This window comes from Ranitomeya variabilis, chromosome 6 (assembly GCF_051348905.1).
Source record: "Ranitomeya variabilis isolate aRanVar5 chromosome 6, aRanVar5.hap1, whole genome shotgun sequence".
NCBI classification, from domain to species: Eukaryota; Metazoa; Chordata; class Amphibia; order Anura; family Dendrobatidae; genus Ranitomeya; species Ranitomeya variabilis.
In genome coordinates, this window is record NC_135237.1 from 272709916 (window position 1) to 272733803 (window position 23888).

The 23888-nt window shown below is 45.1% G+C and overlaps 1 protein-coding gene across 9 annotated transcripts in view; it reads left to right on the plus strand.

Annotated features, from left to right (window-relative positions):
* Nucleotides 1-23888, plus strand: part of LOC143782314 (uncharacterized) — a 231213-nt gene that overhangs the window by 82689 nt on the left and 124636 nt on the right. The gene's annotated exons all lie outside the window — the stretch shown is intronic.

Sequence of the window (23888 nt, forward strand, 5' to 3'; positions counted from 1 at the left end):
GCAATGCTGCCCTCCTGCTTGCTTCATGGGCTCCCGGGCATCGCGCTCCTGTGCAGGCGTACTTATCTGCCCTGTTGAGGGCAGAGCAAAGTACCGCAGTGCACAGGCGCCTGTGTAATTTCCCCAGCTGAATTGGAGCACTGCAGTTTTTGAAAATCTTAACATGTCCATTCTTGCAGTTTTTTCTTACATAGAATTAAAAATAAACACATCATAACATTTGTGCTGTTTTTGGTGACTAACTTTATTAGCATTAAGCCTCTTTCACACTTCAGTTGTTTGGCGTCAGTCACTTCCGACATAGTGACGGATCCGTCACAATTGTTGAGAAAACGGTTCCAACGGATCCGTTTTTTTGACGGATCCGTTACTTGGGGGTTGTCTGGGAAAAGTATCTACTTTTTGGAGCATGCGCAATTGAAAAAACGGATTGGGGCGACGGATCCGCCAAAATGACGGTCGCGAAGGATCCGTCGCCCATAGGCGGCCATTCTATGGAATGACGGACGCGACTGATCCGCCGCGAATCGTCATTTCGGCGTTGACAAACGTTTCAATGTCCCTCTATGTCTAGACAACGTCTGCCAAACTTCGACGGATCCGACGGATGGAACTGACGACCATCCGCCACAATCCGTCGCCAATGCAAGTCTATGGGAAAATAACGGATCCGCCAAAAAAATGACGGATCCGTTATTTGAGGAAACTGGCGGTTTTAGACTGACGCCAAACAACTGAAGTGTGAAAGAGGCCTAAACTGTAGACAAATCCCACACACAATCCACCTAAAAAATGTAGCCATTTGTTGCATTTTGTTCTCAGTGTTTTGGTTGCAGAAAAAAAATACTCTGCAAAAGACCATATGAACATAGCCTAAGGCTACTTTCACACTTGCGTCGGTACGGGGCCGTCGCAATGCGTCGGCCCGATGTACCGACACACGTTGTGAAAGAAATGGAACAACGGGGGCAGCGGATGCAGTTTTTCAAAACATCCGCTGCCCCATTGTAATGTCCGGGGAGGAGGGGGCGGAGTTTCGGCAGCGCATGCGTGGTCGGAAATGGCGGACACGACGCACAAAAATTTACATGGAACGTTTTTGTGCCGACTGTCCGCCAAAACACGACGCATCCGTCGCATGACGGATGCAACGTGTGGCCATACGTCGCAATGCGTCGCTAATGCAAGTGTATGGAGAAAAAACGCATCCTGCGGGCAACTTTGCAGGATGCGTTTTTTCTCCAAAATTAAGCATTGCAACGTCCGTCGCACAACGCAAGTGTGAAAGTAGCCTTAGACGGAGAGAAGGGAGGATGAGTGCAAAGGGAGAAGTCAAAACGAGGAACAGCTCTAATTGTTATCCATTTTGCATAGCTCTTGTCTAATTGGAATTGGATGCTCTGCCGCATCAAAATGACATAAACCTTTAGTGAAGACTTGCTTATTTTTGCGTTCAGGAAGCAAACCACAAATAAAAAAAAAATAAAAATTGTGTAAAGGTATGTTTCGCTTTAAAGCTCCATTCCAGACATAATTATTTTATCGCTGGAGTGGTGTCACCAATGAAAGTTCTCTGCCCCTAGTAATATACTTACCAGATTATGTTCTGTTATTGGTGCCACTCTGGTCATCTCCTGCCGATTGTGACCTGCTGAATCGCTGCAGTGTTTAAGTGATCTGGAGGTCACTATTAAATGTAAGTCTGAGAGCCAGAATGAGGTTGTAACAGTTACCTCTGACATCCAGTCACAAGTTGCAGTCACAAGATGGCTGATTGGGACTGGAGCGACGCAGGGGAACAGCTGAAGACATTGACTGGTATTTATAATGCTAGGTGTGGGATACTTATTAGTGTTAAGATTAGACAATGCCTGCAAGTTCCACCTATCGGGAATTTGCAGATGAGGCACATCCTCTTTGGATGACTGAGGCCAAGTCCTTTAGATTTGAATCTCTTGCACCTTAAATGTATATGTCAAGCACCTGCATACGGTGAGAGTTTCGTTCTTTATGGCCTTTGCCCATCAGTAATAATGGAATGGTTATTTCAGTTTGAGGCCACGACTTGTGGAGATTTGACGCAGAAAAGCGCTTAAACATTCCTAGGCAGCAGAAGTTGGTACTCTTTGACTAATTTAAAGAGAGTTTTTGTCTAGGAGAATATTTAATGGCAACTTTGTGGGTAGAGAGTCTGAGAACAATAGAAAAGGATCTTGCTACCTCTGCTGCCCTGGATTATTTAGCTTTTTATAATTGTTGGTAATTTGGTCCAAGCCTGCATTGATTTGAGGCATAAGAAAAGGGTTGTGCAACAAAAAGCAGAAATTTCATCCTCAAAAGCAGTTTGTCCTATCAGTGATGCATGAGCGTGACCAAACAAGCCTATAGGAGAAAATGGACTAGAATATTTGTTGTTCAATTTCTCCTGAACACAGTGATAACCCATATGTGATCAAAAACGTCTATGGGTGTAGTGAGTACCGTGTTTTTCGGACTATAAGGGTATGTGCAGATGTTCAGTAACTGGCAGCACTTTGGACGCAGCACATATCCACTTCTTCCAAAGTGCTGCTGGCTATTGAATCTAGGTGAAATCCGCATGTATTCATTAAATACATTGCATGGGTGAAATTTGTCATGCGGAGTCTCGTGTCTCTGCAAGATAGACATGCTGCAGTCTGGAAAGACACGCTGCATGTCTGTCTCCGCAGGTGTCTCTGGATGCATATGGGGATTTCTTGAAATCCCATCCACTATACTGTAACATCTGTAACCTGCGGGTTGGAAGCAAGATAGAAACAAAATTAACATATACCCTGCTGTAAGTAAAGGCAATAGTGCATATATATGAGTACTTGGTAAATACCATTTTTGATTTAACCCCTTAGTGACAGAGCCAATTTGGTACTTAATGACCGAGCCAATTTTTACAATTCTGACCAGTGTCACTTTATGAGGTTATAACTCTGGAACGCTTTATCGGATCCCGCTGATTCTGAGATTGTTTTTTCGTGACATGTTGTACTTCAAGTTAGTGGTAACATTTCTTCGATATTACTTCCGATTATTTATGAAAAAAATGGAAATATGGCGAAAATTTTTCAAACTTTGTATTTTTATGCCCTTAAATCAGAGAGATATGTCACAAAAAATAGTTAATAAATAACATTTCTCACATGTCTACTTTACATCAGCACAATTTTGGAAACAATTTTTTTTTTTGTTAGGGAGTTATAAGGGTTAAAAGTTGACCAGCAATTTCTCATTTTTACAACACCATGTTTTTTTTAGGGACCACATCACCTTTGAAGTGATTTTGAGGGGTCTATATGATAGAAAATAACCAAGTGTGACACCATTCTAAAAACTGCACCCCTCAAGCTGCTCAAAACCACATTCAAGAAGTTTATTAACCCTTTACGTACTTCACAGGAACTAAAACAATGTGGAAGAAAAAAATGAACATTTAACTTTTTTTTGCAAACATTTTACTTCAGAACCATATTTTTAATTTTCACAAGTGTAAAAACAGAAATTTAACCACAAATTTTGTTGTGCAATTTTTCCTGAGTACGCCGATACCCCATATGTGGAGGTAAACCACTGTTTGGGCGCACCACAGAGCTTGGAAGTGAAGGAGCACCGTTTGACTGTTTCAATGCAGAATTGGCTGGAATTGAGATCGGACGCCATGTCGCGTTTGGAGAGCCCCTAATGTGCCTAAACAGTGGAAACCCCCCACAAGTGACACCATTTTGGAAACTAGACCCCCCAAGGAACTTATCTAGATGTGTGGTGAGCACTTTGAACCCCCAAGTGCTTCACAGAAGTTTATAACGTAGAGCCGTGAAAATAAAAAATCTCATTTTTTCTACAAAAATGATCTTTTTGCCCCCAACTTTTTATTTTCACAAGGGTAACAAAAGAAATTAGACCACAAAAGTTGTTGTGCAATTTCTCCTGAGTACGTCGATACCCCATATATGGGGGTAAACCACTGTTTGGGCGCACCGCAGAGCTTGGAAGAGAAGGAGTGTCGTTTTACTTTTTCAATGTAGAATTGGCTGGAATTGAGATCGGACGCCATGTCACGTTTGGAGAGCCGCTGATGTGCCTAAACAGTAGAGACCCCCCACATATGACACCATTTTGGAAACTAGACCCCTTAAGGAACTTATCTAGATGTGTGGTGAGCACTTTAAACCCCCAGGTGCTTCACAGAAGTTTATAACGTAGAGCCGTGAAAATAAAAAAATCGCATTTTTTCTACAAAAATGATCTTTTTGCCTCCAAATTTTTATTTTACCAAGGGTAACAGGAGAAAATGGACCCCAGAAGCTGTTGTACAATTTGTCTTGAGTACGCCGACACCCCATATGTGGGGGTAAACCACTGTTTGGGCGCATGGCTGAGCTCGGAAGCAAAGGAGCGCCATTTGACTTTTCAATGCAAAATTGACTGGAATTGAGATCGGACGCCATGTCGCGTTTGGAGAGCCCCTGATGTGCCTAAACAGTAGAAACCCCCCAAAAGTGACCCCATTTTGGAAACTAGACCCCCCATGGAACTTATCTAGATGTGTAGTGAGAACTTTGAATGCCCAAGTGCATCACAGAAGTTTATAATGCAGAGTAGTGAAAATAAAAAATATTTTTTTTCCCACAAAAAAGATTTTTTTAGCCCCCAAGTTTTTATTTTCACAAGGGTAACAGGAGAAATTGGACCCCAAAAGTTGTTGTCCAATTTATCCCGAGTACGCTGATGCCCCATATGTGGGGGTAAACCACTGTTTGGGCGCACGGCAGAGCTCAGAAGGGAGGGAGTACCATTTGACTTTTTTAGCGCAAAATTGGCTGTCGTGTTTGGAGACCCCCTGATGTACCTAAACAGTGGAAACCCCCCAATTCTAACTCCAACCCTAACCCCAACACACCCCTAACCCTAATCTCAACCCGATCCATAATCCTAATCACAACCCTAACGATAATCACAACCCTAACCCCAAAACAGCCCTAATCTCAACCCTAACCATAACCCTAATCAAAACCCTAAATCCAACACACCCCTAACCCTAATCCCAACCCTAACCCTAATCCCAAACGTAACACTAATCCCAACCCTAATCCAAACCCTAACCCTAATCCCAACTCTAACCCTAACTTTAGCCCCAACCCTAACTTTAGCCCCAACCCTAACCATAACTTTAGCCCCCGTCGTCACAAAAAAAGTTCAATGTAACCTTTTTTTTGTACGTCGCGTCCGCCATTTCCGCGCATGCATGGCCGTAACTCTGCCCCCTCCTCCCCAGGACATAGACTGGGCAGCGGATGCGTTGAAAAACTGCATCCGCTGCCCACGTTGTGCACAATTTTCACAACGTGCGTCGGTACATCGGGCCGACGCATTGCGACCGCCCCGTACCGACGCAAGTGTGAAAGAAGCCTAAGGCTACTTTCACACTAGCGTCGTACTCGGCCCATCGCAGTGTCGGGCCGACGTACCGACGCTAGCGTTGTAAGCGCCGCACAACGGGTGCCGCGGATGCTGTTTTCTCTAGTCACCTTCCACGACGGCATATGGAGGTTGTCTCTTTGCCCTGATGGGGAACAGGAAACACAAGAGAGGTTAAAAGCACCTCCCACCTCCCATTCACCAGTGTCTTTCCTGTTCCCCATGGGACAGGGAGAGGTTCCATATGCTGTAGTGGCCGGTGACTACAGTCAATTCACAGGTCTTACCTGTATTTCAGCCGGGCAGCTGGGGTCGCCTTGTGCCTCTCCGTGGGCTGCTCCCGTCGTCCTGCTTGCCAGGTACCTCGGGACCCTTCCCGGCCTTCCTGCGCCCCCGTGAGGGTAAAGCAGGCCGGGATCCCCAGCCGGGATCCTCTCCGTAGCTTCCCGGCTTCCTCCCTCCATGCTGCTTGGTCGGCGTTCCGGAAGTGACGTCGGCGGTCGCGCGCGCGTCACTTCCGGTTTTCATATTACCCTGAAGCCGGCTCTTCCGGGTTTCACCGGCGGCGGTGTCGGCACAATGGCGTCCCACACGTGGATCCCGGAGGAGGAGGAGGGGAAATTCTACCGCTGGAGGCAGGTGCTAGGAGAGTACTCCATAAAAGCCTGCTGAACCACCACTGAGGTAAGACTATAATCTCTTCAGTATGGATGGTTCTTTGTGTCCTGCACCTGCAGAGCCCAGCACTGCCCCTGCTACTGTGAGTATGCAGGGTCTGGATCCGGGAGGTAGTTTTTATCTTAGGGGTAGCTCCTCATTCTTCTCTCCCCCTCTGTTTCAGGGAGAAAAGTCTGCCCCTAGAGCTACTATTAGGAAGAAGTGTCCGGTCTGTTCTGCAAAGCTCCCTCCTACCTGGGATAAAAAACTCTGCCAGCCATGCACGGACAGGATAGTTAAAGCAGAGCAACCATCTCTGCTAGATGAGATACGCTCTCTCGTTAAACAGGAGGTACAATCTTCCTTAGCAGCCTTCACTCCTCCACCCCCACCTCCGCCACCACATTCCCCAGCTAAGAAGAGGAAGATTCAGGTTGTAGAATCGGATCCGGATTCTGACCACTCTTTTTCTTCATCTGCTGGCTGGGAAGATCCAGCATACCTCTTCTCCTCGGATTATATTGAGGACCTGGTGTCTGCTGTTCGTAACACCATGGGGCTCGAAGAGGAACCTGTACCACAATCCATACAGGATCATATGTTTGGTGGGCTTAAATCGGAGAAAAAGGCAGGGTTCCCCGTTCATGCAAATGTGATTAATATGATTGAGCAAGAGTGGGATCTCCCTGAGAAACGTCTTAATATATCTTCCGAGATGAAACATAGATTTCCTCTAGAAGGCGACCTTGTTAAACTTGACATTCCCAAGGTGGATGTGCAGGTGGCCAGAGTTGCCAAAAAAACAGCACTCCCCTTTGAGGATGCGTCGCAGTTAAAAGACCCTATGGATAGGAAGATTGAGAGTCTCCTGAAGAAATCCTGGGAGTCGTCCTCTTCTGTTCTCAAGGCTAATATTGCCTCTACTTGTGTTGCAAGGACCCTTTCCTGCTGGCTGGAGAAATTAGAATCGCACATTTCTCAGGGTACCTCCAGAAGTGAGATGTTGGATTCCCTCCCTATCTTACATAAGGCTACTGGGTTTCTGGCGGATGCCTCTCTAGAATCCGTTAGAATTGCTGCCAGATCTTTGGTGCTCTCTAACTCTGCCAGAAGAGCCCTCTGGCTTAAATTATGGAGTGGTGACGTCACATCTAAGGCCAAGTTATGTGCCATCCCTTTTAAGGGAGACTATGTGTTTGGTCCAGCTTTAGACGACATTTTGGATAAAGCGACCGACAAGAAAAAAGCGCTCCCGGAGCAAAAACAACCAAGAAAACGGTTTTTTCGTGCCCCACTGTCTCAACCCTCCCAGCCGAGGGGTAAAGGCAAGACCGGCAGGTGGAGCTATGCTAAAGGCAGAGGGAAAAATATCTTCGTCCCGCAACAACAGCAGCAGCAGCAGCAACAGTCATTTCAGCAAGATAAACAATGACTCCGACCCGGTGGGGGGAAGACTCTCAAATTATGTGGATCAGTGGCAAAACATCACCAGCTCCCACTGGGTCCTCAATGTTATCAAGGAGGGCCTATTGATAGAGTTAACTTCTCCCCCCCCTCAGGGTCTAAAAATTACCACCTCCTCAATGAGGAATCACAAACTACTAACATTGGGTCTCAGAGACCTTTTAAGATCAAATGTGATCTCCCCAGTTCCACAATCAGAATGCGGTCAGGGACATTACTCCCGCTTATTCATGGTACCAAAACCATCAGGGGAAGTACGTATCATCATAAATCTAAAAGGTCTGAATCAACATGTAAAATATCGAAGATTCAAGATGGAGTCTGTAAAATCAGCCATTCCCTTAATACATCAGCACGCCTTTATGGCGACAATCGACCTGAAAGATGCGTATTTTCATATCCCTATTCACCCGAGACATATAAAATATCTCAGGTTTGCGATTCAGGGGAATCATCAGGTGGAGCACTATCAGTTCAGAGTCCTCCCCTTCGGCATCTCATCAGCTCCGAGAGTGTTCTCCAAAGTGATGGCGGAAGCTGTGTCATTCATTCGGAGACAAGGGGTTTGTATAGTGCCTTATCTGGACGATCTGCTGATAGTAGCTCCCACCAAAGTGACCCTGGTATCTCACGTATCAACCACATTAGAGATATTGAAGTCTCTGGGTTGGATACCGAACATAAAGAAATCCCAGCTTCAACCCTCAAGAACCAGAAGGTTTTTAGGAGTAATTCTGGACTCGGAAAAACAAGTGTCCTTCCTTCCAGAAGACCACAGACTACCATTGGTAGTAAAGGTCAAGAAATACAAGGAGACGAGATCTCCCACGCTCCGGGAAGGAATGTCACTTTTAGGCTCCATGACAGCATGTATACAGTCGGTGGCTTGGGCTCAAGCCCACTCAAGAATTCTCCAAACTCATTTGCTAAGCAATTGGGATGGTCGTCCTGGCTCTTTAAACAAGAGGTTTCACACTCCAGGTCGAGTAAAAGCATCACTAACGTGGTGGATGAAGTCCGAAAATCTTCGCAGGGGTGTGAGTTGGATTCAATTCCCGTTAACCACGATCAAGACAGATGCCAGCAAGAGAGGCTGGGGAGCCATGATAAATCATGTTCCTTATCAGGGTCTTTGGGACCCGTCAACCAGAGAGAGATCGTCAAACTTCCGAGAACTCAAGGCTGTGGAAGAAGCTCTCCTTACAACAAATCATCAACTCTCTGGACAACATGTCCAGATATACTCGGACAACATGACCACGGTGGCTCACATCAGGCATCAGGGCAGTACAAGATTCACCAGTCTGAAAAATATCTCTGCACGAATCTTTGCCTGGGCCGAGAAACACCTACTGTCTCTGACGGCAACTCACCTAAAAGGTACTGCCAATTTTCAGGCAGATTATTTGAGCCGACAGGATATTCACCCAGGCGAATGGAGTCTGGATCGGCAAACTTTCAACTTACTGGTAAACAGATGGGGTCTCCCGGAGGTCGACCTCTTTGCTTCTCACCAGAACGCGAAAGTAGAAATATTTTTTTCCCTGGATACAAGAGGAAATCCCAGAGCAATAGATGCCTTGGTTCAAGATTGGCAATTTCATCTGGCATATGCTTTTCCACCCATCCCGATCCTGGCAAAAGTGCTACGGAAGATTCGGATAGAAAAGACTCCAACTATTTTGGTCGCTCCATTTTGGCCCAAGAGAAGTTGGTTCAACATGATTATTCAACTTCAGGTGGACGGACCGTTAATGTTACCATCGAAGGCCAATCTCCTTTCCCAGGGCCCAGTGCTTCACTCGGATCCTCAGAGGTGGAATTTAGCGGCGTGGTTTCTGAAGCCAATGTGCTGAGAGCAAAAGGGCTATCTAACCCGGTTATAGCTACTCTTCAAAAATCCAGAAAACCGGTAACAAATGCTATTTATAATAAAATCTGGAAAAAATTTTCATCTTTTTGTCTGCCTAACCCTCCAGACCCTCTTAAGCCAGATATATCTAAGATATTGGACTTTTTACAAAGAGGCCTAGAAATTGGTCTGAGACCCAGTACTCTGAAGGTCCAGGTCTCGGCACTTAGTTCCATCTTTGACCAAGATCTAGCAGGACATCGCTGGATTAAAAGGTTCATGACCTCAGCAAACAGAATGATCCCTAGGAAACAAGTTATAGTTCCTCCATGGGACCTTAATATTGTGCTTCAAGGCCTTACAGGTCCACCGTTCGAACCTTTGTCTACCTGTTCCCCACAGAATCTCGCCTACAAGACTATTTTCTTGGTAGCTATAACTTCAGCTAGAAGAGTGGGTGAATTACAGGCCTTATCAATAAGAGAACCTTATCTACTGGTTAGAGAGGACTCAATAGTTCTCCGTCTTGATCCTTCTTTCCTCCCAAAAGTGGTCTCTGAATTTCATCGTTCTCAAGAGATAGTGTTACCAACTTTTTGTAGTAATCCTGCAAACTCTGAGGAAAGAAAATTTAATACTCTTGATGTTAGACGTATCCTGCTACATTATTTAGATCAAACCAGTGCTCTTAGAGTCGATCACAACCTTTTTGTCCACTCTTCAGGACAAAATAAGGGGAAGAAAGTAGCCAAGAGTACCATCGCTTCTTGGATTAAAAAAGCCATAACAGAAGCTTACCTGGCTCAAAATAAACTACCTCCAGTAGGAATCAAGGCCCATTCAACTAGATCTACGTCGGTCTCCTGGGCAGAGAGAGCAGGTGCGACTCCAGAGCAGATCTGCAGGGCAGCTACGTGGTCGTCTCTACATACCTTCTCCAAACATTATAGGTTGGATGTATTATCCAACAGAGATTTAGTCTTCGGCCGCAAAGTTCTTCAGGCCGTTGTCCCTCCCTAGTGCCAATTAGTTGGTATTCCTCCATATGCCGTCGTGGAAGGTGACTAGAGAAAATAGAATTATTCTTACCGTTAATTCGGTTTCTAGGAACCTTCCACGACGGCACTAATTTCCCACCCTCTATATTTCCTGGATTAATTCTGGGACTCAGAAGGTAACCGGTGCTATGGTTTCAGTTATAAGTCACTGGTGAATGGGAGGTGGGAGGTGCTTTTAACCTCTCTTGTGTTTCCTGTTCCCCATCAGGGCAAAGAGACAACCTCCATATGCCGTCGTGGAAGGTTCCTAGAAACCGAATTAACGGTAAGAATAATTCTATTTTTTCAACGCATCCGCTGCCCCTTTGTGAGGTGCGGGGAGGCGGGGGCGGAGTTCCGGCCACGCATGCGCGGTCGGAAATGGCGGACACGTCGCACAAAAAAGTTACATGTAGTTTTTTTTTGTGTCGACGGTCCGCCGAAGCACGACGCATCCGTCGCACGAATCATGTTCTCTGGGGTCTCGGCTACCCTCGGCAACCGAGACCCCAGAGAAAATCCGACTCTGGGGGGCGCTATTCACGTTAATGAACGGCGCTGTGGATTAAGTACCCTTAGCGGCCGCCGTTAAAAGGCGTATCGGCGGTCGTTAAGGGGTTAAAGGAAAAAAGAAAAGCCATACCAAAATGTACCCACAACGGGATGGTTCTAATCTCTAGTATTAAAACCTTGCCATGTGTGAAAGTGATGTCAATGTGAATAAGGGCCAAGCAGGACCAGGTCCCAAATATGGACGCCAATGGCAAGCGGAAGATATATAAACGTAATATTCAGCTCAAAGCAAGGGAGGTTACACCATTACGTGCACTGAGTGCAGAAACCTGAAAACCCCAGGGTATGGTGGCCTGAATTATCAATGACCTCAGGGTACCTTGGCAACTATCTGCACCTGAGATTACGTTAACGGGGTTGTTGGTATGAAAAAGGGGTCTTTTTAACCTCATTTTAACCATTTGGATGCTGCTGTGTTTATCGTCCCCAATCTGTTTTTAAAACCTTTCTGCTTTGATGCTGCAGAGTGTCTGCTGTTACATACAGTTGTCACCCGCAGGATTTTTGCCCGCCAAAGGGCGCTATTCACTTATTTCTAACCGCCTTTTTAATACTGTAATGAGGAATAAGGTCCCCTAACTGCTGCTGTTTTAATGCACATCGATGGCTATTAAGGGGTTAATCTACAAGCTTGCATAGTTATAGGGTTTGGGTGTGTTTTACCTGTGGATTTTTAAAAAAAGGTGCGGAAAAATCCGCACACGAAGCCGCAACGTGGGCACATAGCCTTATACTGCGTGATGCAGTAAACCTCTTGAGAGAGTATGATGTAGGCAACTTCTGCTGTAAGACTTGCAGATGGGGGGGGGGGGGGGGGGGTTGTGTCCTAGCTGGCTATGTGAGCGGACGCATAGGAGAGTGCTCCCGCTGCTGTTACTGCTTTAATCCTGCGCAGGCACCGCTGTTTGCTTTAAATTGTGCCATACCTGCTGGCTGAGGGTCCTGAGTGGTGCTGTTTGGAGGCCCGGTGGAGGTAGAGATGACCGGAGGGAGGCAGAAAGATGCGTGTTGGAGATGCAGGCGCTATCCAAGATGGTGCCGCGGCCTGGGAGGATGCCGATAAAGCGAACGCCGTATGTCAGCGGCGCAATTAGGTGGCTGCAAAGCTCAAACAGTTTGCCCGGGTGGAAGGAGCGGAGGAGACACACTTGCCTGAGATGGATCTGATAAGGAGGAGGAGGAAGAGATCTCTGCAGGGGAGAATGAGGTACAGAAGGGGGGAGGCAATATGGCTGTGGCAACAGGGGCTCCAGAGGAAGTGATATCGGGAGGAGAGCCGACCCGGAGGTATGTTTTTACACTATTTTCCTCATGTAAGCAATCCCTAAATGCCTTAACCCTCCAGGTGCAGGAGGTTAACCCCTTCACCCCCAAGGGTGGTTTGCACGTTAATGACCGGGTCAATTTTTACAATTCTGACCACTGTCCCTTTATGAGGCAATAACTCTGGAACGCTTTGACGGATCTTGGCGATTCTGACATTTTCTCGTGACATATTGTACTTCATGTTAGTGGTAAAATTTATTCGATATAACTTGCGTTTATTTGTGAAAAGGAAATTTGGCGAAAATTTAGAAAATTTCGCAATTTTCCAACTTTGAATTTTTATGCCCTTAAATCACAGACATATGTCACGCAAAATACTTAATAAGTAACATTTCCCACATGTCTACTTTACATCAGTACAATTTTGGAACCAAAATTTTTTTTTGTGACGGAGTTATAAGGGTTAAAAGTTGACCAGCAATTTCTCATTTTTACAACACCATTTTTTTTTAGGGACCACATCTCATTTGAAGTCATTTTGAGGGGTCTATATGATAGAAAATACCCAAGTGTGACACCATTCTAAAAACTGCACCCTTCAATGTGCTCAAAACCACATTCAAGAAGTTTATTAACCCTTCAGGTGTTTCACAGGAATTTTTGGAATGTTTAAATAAAAATGAACATTTAACTTTTTTTCACACAAAATTTATTTCAGCTCCAATTTGTTTTATTTTACCAAGGGTAACAGGGGAAAATGGACCCCCAAAGTTGTTGTACAATTTGTCCTGAGTACGCTGATACCCCATATGTGGGTGTAAACCATTGTTTGGGCGCATGGCAGAGCTTGGAAGGGAAGGAGCGCCATTTGACTTTTCAATGCAAAATTGACTGGAATTGAGATGGGACGCCATGTTGCGTTTGGAGAGCCCCTGATGTGCCTAAACATTGAAACCCCCCTACAAGTGACACCATTTTGGAAAGTAGACCCCCTAAGGAACTTATCTAGATGTGTGGTGAGCACTTTGACCCACCAAGTGCTTCACAGAAGTTTATAATGCAGAGCCGTAAAAATAAAAAATCATATTTTTTCACAAAAATGATCTTTTCACCCCCAATTTTTAATTTTCCCAAGGGTAAGAGAAGAATTTGGACCCAAAAAAATGTTGTGCAATTTGTCCTGAGTACTCTGATACCCCATATGTGGGTGTAAACCATTGTTTGGGCGCATGGCAGAGCTTGGAAGGGAAGGAGCGCCATTTGACTTTTCAATGCAAAATTGACTGGAATTGAGATGGGACGCCATGTTGCGTTTGGAGAGCCCCTGATATGCCTAAACATTGAAACTCCCTACAAGTGACACCATTTTGGAAAGTAGACCCCCTAAGGAACTTATCTAGATGTGTTTTGAGAGCTTTGAACCCCCAAGTGTTTCACTACAGATTATAACGCAGAGCCGTGAAAATAATTTTTTTTTTTCTCAAAAATGATTTTTTAGCCCCCAGCTTTGTATTTTTACAACGGTAACAGAATAAATTGGACCCCAAAATTTGTTTTCCAATTTGTCCTGAGTACGCTGATACCTCATATGTGGGGGTAAACTACTGTTTGGGCGCATGGCAGAGCTCGGAAGGGAAGGAGCGCCATTTGGAATGCAGCCTTAAATGGATTGGTCTGCAGGCGTCACGTTGCATTTGCAGAGCCCCTGATGTACCCAAACAGTACAAACCCCCCACAAGTGACCCCATATTGGAAACTAGACCTCCCAAGGTACTTATCTAGATGTGTTGTGAGAACTTTGAACCCCCAAGTGTTTCACTACAGTTTATAACGCAGAGCCGTGAAAATAAAACATCTTTTTTTTCCCACAAAAATGATTTTTAGCCCCCCAAATTTTTATTTTCCTAAGGATAACAAGAGAACTTGGACCCCAGAAGTTGTTGTTCAATTTGTCCCGAGTACGCTGATAACACATATGTTGGGGTAAACCCCTTTTTGGGCGCACGGGAGAGCTCGGAAGGGAAGGAGCACTGTTTTACTTTTTCAACGCAGAATTGGCTGGAATTGAGATTGGACGCCATGTCGCGCTTGGAGAGCCCCTGATGTGCCTGGACAGTGGAAACTCCCCAATTCTACCTGAAACCCTAACCCAAACACACCCCTAACCCTAATCCCAACGGTAACCCTAACCACACCCCTAGCCCTGACACACCCATAATTCTAATCCCAACCCTAATCCAAACCGTAAATGTAATCCAAACCCTAACTTTAGCCCCAACCATAACTTTAGCCCCAACCCTAACCCTAACTTTACCTCCAACCCTAGCCCTAACCCTACCCCTAACCCTAAACGTGACTGAAATACGTGGCACTGAAATACGTGGCACTGAAATACGTGGCACTGAAATACGTGGCACTGAAATACGTGGCACTGAAATACGTGGCACTGAAACACGTGGCACTGAAACACGTGGCACTGAAACACGTGGCACTGAAACACGTGGCACTGAAACACGTGGCACTGAAACACGTGGCACTGAAACACGTGGCACTGAAACACGTGGCACTGAAACACGTGGCACTGAAACACGTGGCACTGAAACACGTGGCACTGAAATACGTGGCACTGAAATACGTGATACGTGGCACTTAAATACGTGGCACTGAAACACGTGGCACTGAAATACGTGATACGTGGCACTTAAATACGTGGCACTGAAACACGTGGCACTGAAATACGTGATACGTGGCACTTAAATACGTGGCACTGAAATACGTGGCACTGAAATACGTGGCACTGAAATACGTGGCACTGAAATACGTGGCACTGAAATACGTGGCACTATGACTCAGAAAATGTTCATTAAACGGTTAGGGGTGAGGTTAGGGGTAGAGTTAGGGTTAGGGTTTGGATCTCTATCACCTTGATGGTGGTGGGTGGCTTTTCAGTGTGTTTTCTGTTTTTTTTCGATAAAAACGCATGCGTATTTGACGCAAACGCATGTGCTTAAAAACGCAAGAAAATACTGCAGGTTGTATTTCTGAAAATGAACGCATGCAGAAAAAAAACGCATGCGTTTGAAAACGCGACCAAACCCGTACAAAAAAACGCATGCGTTTTCAATGTTAAATATAGGGAAAAAACGCATGCGTTTTTTTGTGCAAAAAACGCTGCAGACAAAAACGCAAGTGTGAAACCAGCGACGCTTTTTATAGCAAAAAAGTTTTTGCGTCTCCACATTTTGAGACCTAGAATTTTTCCACATTTTGGTCTACAGAGTCATGTGAGGTCTTGTTTTTTGCGGGACGAGTTGACGTTTTTATTGGTAACATTTTCGGACACGTGACCGTTTTTGATCACTTTTTATTCCGATTTTTGTGAGGCAGAATGACCAAAAACCTGCTATTCATGAATTTCTTTTGGGAGAGGCGTTTATACCGTTCCGCGTTTGGTAAAATTGATAAAGCAGTTTTATTCGACGGGTCAGTACGATTACAGCGATACCTCATTTATATCATTTTTTTATGTTTTGGCGCTTTTATACGATAAAAACTATTTTATAGAAAAAATAATTATTTTGGTATCGCTTTATTCTCAGGACTATAACTTTTTTATTTTTTTGCTGATGATGCTGTGTGGCGGCTTGTTTTTTGCGGGACAAGATGACGTTTTCAGCGGTAACATGGTTATTTATATCAGTCTTTTTGATCGCGTGTTATTCCACTTTTTGTTCGGCGGTATGGTAATAAAGCGTTGTTTTTTGCCTCGTTTTTTTTTTTTTTTTTCTTACGGTGTTTACTGAAGGGGTTAACTAGTGGGACAGTTTTATAGGTTGGGTCGTTACGGACGCGGCGATACTAAATATGTGTACTTTTATTGTTTTGTTTTTTTTATTTAGATAAAGAAATGTATTTATGGGAATAATATATATATTTTTTTTTATTTATTTAGGAATTTTTTTTTATTTTTTTTTACACATGTGGAAATTTTTTTTTTTAACTTTTTTACTTTGTCCCAGAGGGGGACATCACAGATCGATGATCTGATAGTGTGCACAGCACTCTATCAGATCACCGATCTCACTTACATCTGTGCAGGCTTACCAGTGTCTGCTCTGAGCAGACACTCGGTAAGCCACCTCCTTCCCTGCAGGACCCGGATGCCGCGGCCATCTTGGATCCGGGACCTGCAGCCAGGAAGGAGGTAGGAGACCCTCGCAGCAACGCGATCACATCGCGTTGCTCCGGGGGTCTCAGGGAAGCCCGCAGGGAGCCCCCTCCCTGCGCGATGCTTCCCTATACCGCCGGTACACCGCGATCATGTTTGATCGCGGTGTGCCGGGGGTTAATGTGCCGGGGGCGGTCCGTGACCGCTCCTGGCACATAGTGCCGGATGTCAGCTGCGATATGCAGCTGACACCCGGCCGCGATCGGCCGCGCTCCCCCCGTGAGCGCCGCTGATCGGTGATGACGTACTATCCCGTCGGTGGTCATACGGGCCCACCCCACCTCGACGGGATAGTACGTCCGATGTCAGGAAGGGGTTAAAGGGGAAATTGTCAATCTTTTGTAGGGCAGCATTTATATGTACAAACACATGGGTGTAGTGGAGGAGAGGGTGAGCACTGCAGAAGATCATGTAGTAAAGTTGCAAAAGGCGGAGAAAAAGTTTGCTCAAGTGAGATCAGAATTGGCTGCTAAAAAATGAGTCTCTGGAAATAGATCCAGAAGAAACAACCTCCTTATAGTGGGTCTGTCTGAAAAAAAACAGAGGGGAGAAACCCTGCTGAGTTTATTGAAAGCTGGCTGAGGGAGATAATTGGGGTCGAGGCGTTGACAAAAGTTTTTGCTGTTGAGAGAGCTCAGAGTCTGGAGCTAACCCGGGTACCATGCTGGCCAAAATACTGAACTATAGAGACAGGGCCATTGTTCTCAGGAAGGCCAGAGAAATGGAGGATCTCACGGTTGATGGACAGAGGATTGCCATTTACTCGGATTATTCTACTGCGGTTCAGAACCAGAGAATGAAGTTTACTGGTGTCAAGAGACGACCGAGTTGGTGCAATATTCTATGTTTCCCGCGAAGCTAAGAGTGGTGGCTTTTGGCAAAATGAGGACGCTACCCAGTGGATTGACATTAATGCTAAGAAATTTAAAAGCTAAAGGAGACTGAGAATCCATGGAGGCCCGGATACGTGATATTTCTTTGTTTCTGGAAGAGGGGAATTGTGTATATGATATACCTGTTAAATAATTGTGCTATTTTACTTTTGCAGTGTTGAGCTTGGCCATTTTGATTGCTTGGCCAGATGGTGCAGTAATAGATAATAAGGAGGGAGGAGGAGGACTTTTCACATTTTGTGTCCACAGTATTTATGCCGCAATTATCCGCATGCGTCGTGTATTCCTATATTTAACATTAGGTATGCATTTTGCCGCGTTAGACGACGCTTGCGTCTTTTCGTCGTCTGCGGTTTGGCGCGGTTAACGCTACATGTAGTAATTTTAGAGGCATCAATTTGCCACCCAGGAACTTATGCGGTTGTTAGCGGAAGGAATGCGGCAAAAAAACACATTACGGTCTATATGAACGCATGCGTTCGCAAGCACATGCGTTTGCTTGCATTTGTGAATGCATGCGTTGCTCCACAGGAAAACATGTCTAGACACTGATTAGCCACCTCCCACATACAAACTGATAAAAGGAGGGAGTGGGCATTTGCAGATCACTACCCAGCAGACAGAGAAGCAGACGCAGGCAAGAACCTTGGAGGAAACAAGACACTGAACAATGTGAGTATATCCTAGCCAATGTCTTTATTTTCTATTTTCTGTCTCTATATGTCCTAATTTCTGGCATTTTTTTTTCTTTCTGCATGCATCAGAATGTCATCTTCTGAGGAGGAGCAACGTCCTGGGCCTGCACAAGCCGAACATGTCAGTGAAGTGAGTCCTCCCGGCAGAGGGCCTCGGAGAGGTCACTCATGCCCGAGTTTTTGCGCTTGAGCTCGGTCTTTCATGATGGACTCAAGGCGATGGGTGACCGACTGGATAGTGCCATAATACACTTATCCAGGAGGTTACCAAAAGCCTTGACCAAGTGAAAGCCGACCTCCAGAGGCCAGCACATAATTTTTTTAATCAAATAGAAAAGGGCATGTTGGAACACCTTACTCCTGATCTCCAGCTTAGTGTCATGCAGGCCTGCAATGCTGCTTACGTGCAGGCTATGCAGCAGAGTCGGTATTTTCAGCAGACAGTGGCGGCATATCCACCTGTGCCTACACTGTCACACTTGACCTCAATGCCGAGCTCTGCTTCATACCACTGCGCGGCCACCTCCATTCCAAGCACTGACGGACACCACTACAGCACCACCACCATGCCGAGTGCTGTTGGAAAGCCCACCGCCACCACCATGACAACTGCTGCTCCTGCTTGGACCTCCTCCACTGCCACCACCATGCAGCAGCAGCACCCGGATCAGGACAGGTCGGCCACCATCACCAGGTCCCAGCTACAGCAGCACCCGGATCCTGGCATGCTTTTCAGCACCAGCATGCAGCAGCAGCACTCGGACCCTGGCATGGCCTTCCCCACCACCAAAACCATGCAGCGGCACACGGACCCTGACAGGTCGGCCACCACGACCAGGCCACAACAAATGACCGCAGCACCGATCCCAAAAAGGGAAACAAAATAAAAAACAAAGGACGATCTCAATTACTCCCCCCTCACCTCCCAATGTGTCTGTAATGTCAGGTTTGTCTCACCCTTCCAGTGTGTCTCTGCGCTCTCATGCATCAAGCCCCATCCCCGAACTCCCAGACCCCACTACCTTAATTGCCCCCTTCTCCTGCCACCCCTGCTTTGTCCACAGTTAGCCAGGCCTCACAGCTACACCCCACCCATTTCCGTCACTCTACCCTAAGCAGGCGCAGTTAAATAAAAAAAATTTTTGTTCAAAAATTTATAATAATGTTTTTTGCCCCCGATAATGTTTGGTTAATTGTGTATTTCGCCGCTAGCAACACACACCGTGCGCCGAATAAAACACTGCGCTGCACACTTTTTTTTGGCCAACTCCTAACTCCAGTAGTTATTAAGTAGAACACAGCACCTTTGTGTGTTTGGTATAGAGCTATGAGGTGGTAAAAAAACAAAACAAAATTACTTGTATTTTCTCCATAATCTCTTCATTTTGATTAATCTGTGTCACAGACTGAAGAGAAAATGGCGGTAATGCAAAGCAGAACTATACTAAACAGGTAATGTTTCAAAAAAATAATTATTACACCTGACCTGGTGAGTAGAGAACTGCCGTGTATAACCTCCATTTTTTTTTTTCTTCAGTGTACGTAATCTATTTCACACAAACGGAAGAGATGATGGAGGTCATACAAGGCATATGTATACTCACCTGGACATGTGTCAGAAATAGTGAATTCATGAGGCTGTTATTTGTGCATCATGAATTCATTATTTCTGACAACTGACTTGATGAGTATAGATCTGTTTTGTATGAAACCTCCATCGTCTCTTCAGTCTGCGTCCAATAGATACTGCAGAACAGAATCAGAACGTAATAACGTCAACTACCTTACCACTAGCAACCTAAGTGGTTTTTAGAGGAAATACATAGGAGACTTGGTCAAGATATCAAAGCACGTAGCTTATTAACAAAAAATATTAGTAACATTTAAAACCTAACTGGTACAGACCCAAACCCAACAGGACATTTTACACAATAGTGTCTTGCCATGCCACATGTCAAATATCAGAATCAAAATAGGCAGCAAATTGGTTGATGATGGTAATCTGGCAATGGGTTTGCAACTTGTTCATCCAGTTCAATGTTGTGTCGCTCCTTAGCCATAATGTAATTGTGGAGAACCACACAGGCTTTGACCACCTCATCGACTGTCTCCATTTTTAGATTAATGGCTGTCCCAAGAATGCACCATTTTGAGACTAGAATCCCAAAGGTACACTCTACTGTTCTTCAGGCCCTGGTCAGTCTAGTTATAAATCCTTTTAGTGTGGTTCAAGTCCTGACTGGAATATGGCTTCAGTAGGTTTTCACACATCTGAAAGGCCTCATCCCCAACTATAACAAATGGCATCGGGTGGGCCTTGAGTGTTGGGGAGAGGTCGTGGCAGTGGAAAATTTAACATTTTTGCCATACACACATCGGCCCAATCAGAGTTCTTGAAAGTTTGGGAGTCATTGCCACAGCCAAAAGCTCCAATGTCCACGGCGATGAAGCGACAGTCCGCATCAGCTATTGCCATGAGCACAGCAAAAAAATATTTTTTGTAGTTAAAGTACTCTGATCCCGTTCTGGCGGGTTAATGCGTATGTGCTTTCCATCCACTGCACCCAAACAGTTGGGGAAATCACACACACTCCAGAATTTCTCTGCAATTTCAATCCACATGTCCTCTGTGGGTAGGGGTATAAGTTCATCCCGGAGAACGTTCCACAAAGCCCGGCAGGTGTCCGAAACTATACCAGACAGGGTGGAAATTCCAAGCCGGTACTGGAAGTGGAGGGATGATAAGCTCTCTCTGGTTGCCAGAAATCTGAAAAAAAAAAATTACTATCAATTCTATTTATGGTGGTCTTCTGCTAAATACATAAAGGAAAATACAAAAAATACATGGCAGACCAACAATAATTATGACTGGCATTTGTTTACAATTATTACGTGCCTTAATGTAGCCAGGAGACGTTCCTCTGCAGGAATCGCTCTACGGAGCTGGGTGTCCTGTCTCTGGATGGCTCCTTGGACACGACCAAGCAAATCCCGAAAAGACTCCAGAGACATCCTGGTATATTCTGGGAATTTGTCTGGGTTGGATTGAAGCTCGCCATATAGCGTGTGATAGGCTCCACGGCTCTCCCGGAGTTCAATAATGGGGTGTCTCCAAAAACACCTACGCAGTTTCCTTCTCTGTCGTTCTCTATTTCTTTGTTGCTCCCAAGCAAACGCACAGGCAGGAAACAGCTTGATGCTTAAATCCAGGTTGAAATAAAAGCTCTCCATGTGAAGATCCATCATGACACAGAATACAGTAGCAAACTGAAGATTTCAGCAGTCCAAGGGTCTATATATAGATATCCCATAATACACGCCCACTGTAGTCCCATTGGCGGTGTCTGGTTATCTAGACTTTTCTCCTGTTAAATTTTTCACCATGCGTACAGAAAACGCAAAATGCATGGAAAAGCATGAAAACTCTGCGTGTTTTTTTTTTAATGCATGCGTTAATGTATGCATCTAAAAAAATGCTGCGTTTGTACGCGTTTCCATGCGGTTTTTCCTACATTTGCGGTTGCGGATTAAACTCTGCGGATTCTAATGCAAATGTGAAATTAGCCTTAAATAGTGCACTGCAAATATGTATTGTAATTTCTTTACCTTGTTATATGTTCTGGAATGTTTTTGGTAATTGTAAAGCGTTTTAGTTCTAATGGAGGCGGGAGGGGAAGGTAAACCAAGGAAGAGTGTTTGTAATGGGCAGAGGAGCCCCGCTCTATGTAAGAGGAAGAAGCTTTAGTTTTGGGGGGGGTCAGGATTGCGAGATGGGATTTGAAAGGGTGCGAGGTGGGTTTAGACAGCTTGTATTAGGGAGTGAGGGTACTCTGAAGATTGTTGAGCGGTATGATGGGGGACTGTATTAAAATATTGAGTTGCAATGTAAGAGGCCTAGCGGATAAGACCAGACGGGCGGCAAGCTTAGTTTGTTCAAGACCAAAGGGTCTCAATGATATGTCTGCTGGAGACACACTTGGTGCGTGAGAAGGTTGATGTCTTGTGTAGGTGCTGGATACAAAAAGCATATTATTCTACTTTCTTTACGTACTTAAGGGGAGTGTCAGTATTGGTCTCCGCGGGTGTGCGTTATGAGAAGGTGGAGGTGTATGTTGATGTGGATGGTCAATATGTGGTGGTAATATGTAAAATGTTTGGGGTGCTGCTGGGTGTAGTGGCTATGTACATTCCGCCTCCCTACTCCCGCAAGAAAATTAGAGAAGTGTTGGAGCTGGTTGGACGTGGGGGCTCGATACCGCTTTTAATTATTGGGGACCTTAATAATATATGTGACGATTTCTGGGATAGGAATAAAAACGTTCAGAATAGGTCAGAAGGTTACACTACTGCGTTTGGTACATATGTTCGGGAATTGGCATGATTTATTTATGGAGAGTAAGACATGTTGGGGGAGAGGGTGTATTCTTGTTGTTCACCGGCTCATGATACCATATCTAGAATAGATATGCTTCTTGGTAATGGAATGTTAGACAAAATGGTAGAAGACGTGAGATACCTGCCAAGGGCATTTTCAGATCATAGTCCAATTGAGGTGGAGTTTTGACCGACGGGAACACAAGCCATGTGCTGGAGAGAGTGGAAAATTCACCCTAATTGGTTGCATAGTGTGGATCTAGACAACATACAGCGGGAGGTTGAGAAGTTTTTTGAGTTTAATGATGGGAGTGCGGATATTTCCACTATATGGGAAGCTATGAAAGCGTATTTGAGAGGGTTGCTATTTAGAGATATCAGTAGATGTAAGCGGCGGGCAAAACTGACAGAGAAAGCAGCGGTTGAAAGGCTGAGGGCAGCGGAGGATGGGATGGCTATATTGGGTACCCCTCAGGCTGGGAAACTGTTAAACGAAGCTCAAAATAATATGGATAAAGTTCTTTTGGAAAAAGCAGAGAGGAAAAGGGAATTTCAGAGATTGGCTTTTTACCAGGAAGGGGAGACGGTGGGCCACATGCTGTCGTTGGTCGCTTCTGCCAAGAGAAGTACCTCGTTTGTGTATTCGCTGGTTCCAGGAAATGGCACGACTGTGTCTGAGACTCAGGAGATTTTAAAAGTTCTTACGGATTTTTATGCAGATTTATACTCCTCTCGGGTGGATGCATCGGTGGGAGACACCTTGACATTCTTAGAGGGACTTGGGTTGCCTAAGTTGGGTGATGATGATGATAGTGAAAGTTTGGAGGCACCTATTACAGATGAGGAGTTGTCGGGCATTAGGGTCAATGGCAAAGGGAAAGGTGCCAGGAGTTGACGGGTTACCAGGCGAAATTTATAAAGGAGGTATGGAGGAAGTGTTAGTGCCCAGATTAAGAGTGGTCTTATAGGAGGCTAAGAGGAGAGGAACTTTGCCAGCTTCCATGAGAGAAGCCATAATAGTGGTAATGATATACTGCTTTTTTTGGGTGATCCTCTTGCTTCGTTGGGAAATGCCATTCGGCTTATTGAGAGATTTGGATCTTTATCGGGGTTGACAATAAACTGGAATAAATCAATTTTTGTTTAAAGTTAATGTAGGGGATGAGGGGAGTGACTCTGTAGATGAGGGAAGACTTAAGGTGGCAGATCAATTTAAGTATTTGGGGATATGGATCTGTCTCTATGCTGGTTAGACTGCATAAGAATCTGACTCCTGTTTTGGGGATTCTTAAGGTGAAGGTGGGGGCTTGGACTAAACTGCATTTGTCAGTGGTGGGCCGAGTCAATCTCATTAAAATTATTCTGATGCCTAAGATATTGTATGTCCTCCACAACGTG